Here is a 7,169-nt window from a genome sequence, read left to right as displayed (position 1 = left end):
CAGATAACAATCATGGGCTGTTTGGCATTATGCATCTCAAGATGTTGCATTTATAATATTAAATCAGAAACCATCGTAAGTAAAAGAACCCTCTCAAAGGTTAAGAACACGTATTTTGACACCAACTTATGTAAGATTTTATGTATACTTATGTAATTGACAAATTGTGTTTTAAAGTAGAATTTTATTAATGTAATATGTTTGGATTTTATTTATGAACATATACACAAATTATAAAATATTTGATGAAGAGTACTAAAGTGGAAGATTGATTTTAAAATCAAAAAATTCATATATATAAGTAATTTAAAATTTAAAATTGAAGAATTTCAAGTTAAGATGTTGTTTTAGTGAGGACGTTCGAACCCCCAATGGAAATCATTCTCAAATATAGAGAGAAAATATTTAGAATCACAATCGTTCGAATACCCAAGTGTCTAAGTCCTAATTGCCAATATAGATTTTCTCAAATCTGCAGAATCCATATAGAATCTTTGAAAGAATATTTTACTTTATCTTTGAAAGGTATTTAACGAGGTTTTGATCTGACCATAAACAAACGATTATCTCCTTAGATTATTTTTTGAAAGCTATTGAAGATTACCTCCTGACTTTAGATGGAACGTGCTAAATCAAGCAAGGCTATTGACCCCTTCCGCCTCGTCCTAATAGGTCTTCCCTATTGGGATCTTAATAGTCCAACATTTGTTCCACTTCCTCAAGTAATGCTCTCTCTATGGTGGATGAAGCAGCAAAGTCTAAAACACCGCATGACAAATGAGGGTTATAAATTGGAGCTACCGAGGCTGTAGAGGAGCCTCAATGGTCCCCAACCTCACCAATATCCTTCACTATACTAGAGCTAATTTTGCATTTTTTTGAATCTAAATTTGGTGTGGATAGAGCCCTTGCTATAATTAGTGGCCATCCCTTCCATCACAATTTGTTGTGCCTTCTTTGCTTATTTGATATTCTTAAATCTAGTGCTAATTCCATCGTCCCTTGCATTAGAGGACCTAGAGGTGAACTGGATTGGATATTTGCTAGGATCTACGATGATCCCTACTACTCTTCCAATCAAATCCTTTGGTCTCGTATTAAGCACTCTGCCTCCTCCTACAATGTCCCTTTTCTTTTGCATGGGTACTTTAACTATATTGCCTCATCCTTTGAAAAGTTTAGAGGACCTGTGGATAAAAAGAAGCATCTCTTTTATTTCTCCTAGATTTGCAACTTCAACTTCAGTCTTATTGATCTTGGGTTTGCGGTCTAGTCTATATCTGGTCAAACTGCTTGACTACTTGCCACCTAGTCATAGAATGTTTGGATTGAGGCTTGGCTTATCTTATGTGGTGCACTCGCGTTCCCTCAGCAAAAATACTCTACCGTCCTTCTATTGCACATGACCACAATCTTAAGTCTTGGTGGTCACTGGCGGTTCCACTTTGAGAACTTGCTTGACTCATTCCTCCTCTTCTACAGATATGCTTGGCCTACTTTATCCTTTGATGAGATGTCCCTCACTAGCAAGCTCTCACTATATATCTTGCAGATTATGAGTTGGACTAAACCATGCCGAGAACCTAAAGAGAAGGATTAAGTAGGTTGAGAAGAGATCTCACACACCCAAACCAATGGAACCTCTAATCAAGATTATCAGTGAGAGGCTGCCCTCAGAAGTGAACATAATAATCTCCTACTCTTAGAAGAGATCTATTGGCATCAATGATCATGGGTATGGGATATGTTGGCTTAATTATGGAGATAAGAATAACAAATACTTCCATGTTATGGCCACTACTCAATATTGTCCCAATAATATCTCACAAATTCGAGTGGCTGAGGTGATGTGAACTAGGTTAGATCATATCGCATCATGAGGATATTGGGTTTGATGTATCGAACTTATTTATCTTTTAATTGATTCATACTTATGTAAGCCCTTAAGGCAAGTCTAGTTAAGTCACATAAATTACTAAAATAAGTTTAATTAAGTCATATAAACTTTTTAAGGCAAGTTCTAATTCGAGTCGTATAAGTATTTAAGGTTAAGTTTAAGTAGGACTCATTGTACTCGACTTTTATATATAGAGAGGCTGAGCTTCTTTATTTATTCATCTAAGTATCCAAGCATTGAGAAATAATTGATTTAGTTATTTTCTTATTATTGCATTTACCATTTTTATCATGGTTGTTAAATCATCTTTATCTTCAAAGGAATAGATCATAACCGTAGAATCCTTCCAAGCACACAAACTCTAGCCACTACCTTCCTCTAATAGCCACCCTACTATACGGCTGTCCACCACTAACCTTGGTTGTTTGCCACCCTCCGGCGACCGCTGCAACGTCAGATATTTACCGTTCTATCCTATTCTAAGCTAGCTCTATTTTTTTTTTATATCTAATTAAATAGATACAGACAATTTTTGGATAGATGATCGGATCTTAAACCAATACTGATCGAATTTTAAATGAATTATGACCTTTTATTTAGAGAAATTAACACAAAAATATTAAGAGTTTCAACAAAAAATCTTGCATGTAAAATACATATAAAATTAGCAAAATTAATCTCTACAAATAATATTAAATACATCATTAGTAATAATATTAATCTTCATCATTTAAATAAGTAAACTAAAAATTGTAAATCATTCAAAAAATATGCAAGTAAATGGATATCTAATATTAGTATCTGTATTCGAAAAATTATATTTGACTTGTATTCGCACTCGTATCCATTTTTTTTTCAAAAATCCTATCCGTATTCCAATTCGTATCTAGATCGGATAAGAATTTTTTATTCGAATCTAGTCTAAATTGGGTTGGATAGCTAAAAATCGCTATGTCTACCTATTTTCTCCGATGGACTGGGCATCAAGCCTTTGCCTATTATTAACCTCACTCTAGTGACAAAGATTACTTGGCACTTGATCATCTCCCCTTCCTCTCAATGGGCCACTATGCTCAAAGCAAAAATTTTCTCTCAATGTTCATTCCAGAAAGAGAAAAACCACATTAGGGCTTCTTGGACAGCTCTATCCTTCAGACTACAGAGGTCTTATAGATAGGCATCAAGTGGGTAGTAGGGAACGGATCCTTGATATCCATCCTCTGGATGAATGTATTTGTCTCCCTCCTTGCATTGAGATTGTTGGGACCTCTCATCTCAAAGCTTAACGCAGCATAGAACCATGGATCTTTCCCTTACCTATATGACTGTAACTTTCACGACTCTTTTATTATTACATTAGTTATTTATTTTCATTAAAATAAAATTTCTGTAGGTCGCGTTCGAACGCCCTTGCGAACGCCTACATCAGGTTAGCAAAAACAAAGAATGCGAAATGTACGTTCGAACATGGTCGGGCGCGTTCGAATGCCTACATCACGTTCTCATCAACAGAGAACGGTTTTTATGCGTTCGAACGCGATCGGCGGGATTCCACTAGGATTAGGGTTAATTATTATTATTAGGGCTTGTTGGCTAGCCTCTATAAAGGTATGGATGATAACCAAAATTATAATGCTATTGGAATATTAATTTCTTTCCTCTCTATCTTCTCTCTACTATAATCTCCCTCCTCCCTCTTCACCAACTTACCACCTCTACCATTGGCAAGGTCTCTCCTAACTTCTAATCTTCCTCGTCTATCGAGTCCTCCCTCTTCTTTGGGATCTTGATCACTTCTTCCCCTTCATCTTTATCCATTAAACAATATCACTAATCCACCCTCATTTCCATTATCAACTATAACCCTAACTTCCACTCCACCCGTCACCACCACCATCATCCGCATTATATGGTATTTTCGTCCCAGTTGTAGTTTAAATCTGCGGAGGGCGTAAATATGAAAAATGTAGATTAGGGAGTTACGAATCGATTTGATAAATATGTTCCTTCGGTTGCACGGACTGCTTCCTACAATAAATTCAGATCTTGAAGGGATCGTTCCATAACCTATCAGCTATTTAGATTATGGCTACTCCTATGGCTAAAACTAGCTGATTTATTTCGTAATGAGAAAAAGAGTTGCACACCATAATTTACAGGTGGCTAACTCTGAATTAGACTATTTAACCCTCATTTGGACTGACTAATGCTAATATGCAAACTTAGACCAACTAGGTCTAATAAGCAAATGCAACAGACTATAAGGTCTTAATTGAACAACTTAAAAGAAATAAGTAAACCTAATATGAATAGTATGTGAGTCTAATAGCAGATCAAGTGATTTTGCTTGGCTAGGCTAGATCAGCTTGGGCTTGGGTCAAAACACTCTGTGCACCCAATCTGGTGTAAAAGTACAACTCTCCCACCTCTCTAAGCAAGCAAGAGGAGGCAGAAAGTCATCCTTTCTAATCAACAAATAACTTACGACGACTAAAGCATAGGAGCTCGACCCTCCCGTCTTTTGTTTCTCCACCAAGAATATTTTGTTCCAGAAGTAGATTTGCTATCACAACCTCCCAGCATCACAAGACGTGTTAATGCGTATTATAATCCTGCACTACGGATATATAACCCTACACTACTAATAGATAACTCCGCACTATGGGGTTATTTCCTCGTAGTTGCAGAGTTATTTTCGTGTAGTATGGGATTATCTGTCAAAAGTGTGGAGTTATCATATGTTTGCTATTGAAATCAGCCTATTGACTAATATTCGGTTTCCTATCCATAGTGCAGGGTTATATATTTATAGTGCAAGGTTATAATATGCATTGCATGGTTATTTCTCCACATTATGATGAGAAATCTACATCTTTTTGCATTGTCTTATTTAATAAATTTAGCACTAATGGAATGGTACATTAAAACAAACTATTTTGACATCATTAATTAAAATCAATACTTAGTTTACCTATGAGAACTTGGCGTTTTATTAATGCCCCGGTGTAGGGAAGTTTTTTATTAATATTTTCCATCAGTAATTCGAGGATGTTAAGAAATGGGAGGAAAAGTTATCTTTTTGTAACCATGTAATGTGAATATATGAAGAATATAGTATACACTTTAATAATAAATATTACAATCACAAATAAATTTAAATTAGTAGTACTACTTTAAATCCAATCACATAAATTTAGTCATTTTGTATATAACACCACTAATTTCTAATATAATTTTACTATTCTCTATTACTCTAATATTAACTTTATATCACATTATATATATTTTTTACTTCTTATACTAGTATTCAACTAAATATTAAAATAACTTATATTAGCATTAGCAAAAAAATTTCTAATATTAAAAATTAAAAAATATTTTTTTATAGTTAGGCATATTCCAAAGCTGAGGAGGTTTTTTTTTTCCTACAAATAACCCGAGTTTGTACACCAATAACTTCATAGCTTCTACACTGCCACTTTCAGGTGTTCCTTTATTACCGGACAACCCTCAATTAGGGGCATATGCAAAGCATGGCTTTCTTACACACGTAGACACAATATTCTAGACAGTACATTGTGGATTTAATCAAATCACCCTACAGGAATCTGCAGGTTGATGCATCCAAAAGAGTGCAGAGAAATAATAGTCAATTAAAGACCCCAGCTACACAATTAGAATGGCAGATGTTTGAATATTTGATCTCTAAATATCAATCAAACCCTTCAACTGACAGGTGACAGTTTCCAGGTCAAAGTTGCATTAAATCCCATATGATGCATGCCACCATCCTGTCTGATTCCAAGCTCAGTGTTATCGTCTCTTTCCCTTTCTTTTTCCTCTTCGATTTTTTTTTCCTTTTTCTTTTTAACACTCCACATCTTGACTAATCTTTCCATATATTTTTCTTGGTCTCCGAAGTTGGTAAAAATTGTCATTTATATCGACCAATTGGTAGATGTGCATGTGGGGTTATAAGAGGAGAAAAAAAGGGCTAATGGTTGATGATTATTGACGGATGGCGAAAGGAATGCCATGCCATTCAGCTTAAATTGGCTAATGGTGGAGTTTCTTCTCTCTCCGTAGAGATGTGGGCCGGACCTAATTTTACATTGTTAATAGTTAGAAAATTTATTAAGAGATTATACAGAGATTGAGAAGTCCTCAAGAGATCGACCCGAGGGGCCCTCGTCCACTAGTTAGAAGTTTCCACCACCGCGGTTACGAAAGTCGGAGTTGAAATGTTGGAGATCAAGGATCTCTAGTCTGTCATGCCTCTATGCCTCTTAGGAGACAGATCTTGAGTCGTCTACCGTTCTTGCTTGGTAAATATGAATTACCTATTTATTTTTATTTTTATTATCTTTTTTTTGTTTAACTTTTGAACTAAACAAGCATAGCCAATAATGGAAGTGTTCAATACTACAATAAATCTCCCTTTTTTTATTTAAGTTTTGAGTTCTCATTGATGTGCTATCACAAAAAAATAAAAAATAAAAATAAAAATTGTTCTAAAAAGTCACTTGGTTTTTATTCTTGTGTGTCTTGTTGAATTCCATTGTAAATGATGCTTTTCTCCTTTATTTCTTACAAATTTACTTTTCTACTATTTAGTGCTCATTAAATACTAATGGGATAATGTAAGAGAGAAATAATTCATACATTTTTTTGCTAGTTTTCTTTTATCTCTTAATCTTTTTTTTATACAAGTCTCTCTAATCGCTTTTTAATAAATATAGTAAGACACTAATTAGAGATAATTTAAATAAATAAAAAATTTTAAATCAATGTTTAAAAAATAGAACTTTATTTATGTTGCAAATAAAATATAGTATCTACTTGCAAAACTATGAATATTTGTTAGAATTTCATATTTAAACTATGAATTTCATACTTAAAATTTAAACTATGAATTCTTTGTTCCACTCCAGATAGATTTTGAATTTGAATAAAAAAATTCTAGATTATGATGTCATAGATTTTATCCATTTGAATAATTTTCTGGAATCCAATGATTATCTTTTAAATATTTTTTTGAAACTTTGTATAATTAAAATTTCATAGTTTAAGTATGAAATTTGTATTTAAATTATAAATTTATGTTACGAACCGGCTTGATTCGATTCGTAACGGTTCTGGACTTGATTGAGAACGTGGCTTTCGAAGGAAGCTACGGATGATCTAGCCATTGGATCTTCCGGCAACTTGGATATGTTATCACTCATGAAAAGAGCTTTCCAACGAATCTAAATTCGCAGGGTTTAGATGACTA

The sequence above is a fragment of the Typha latifolia genome, chromosome 2, assembly GCF_019914945.1.
Source record: "Typha latifolia isolate L0001 chromosome 2, TyphaL0001v2, whole genome shotgun sequence".
Lineage (NCBI taxonomy): Eukaryota > Viridiplantae > Streptophyta > Magnoliopsida > Poales > Typhaceae > Typha > Typha latifolia.
Note: the sequence above shows the minus strand (reverse complement) of the source record.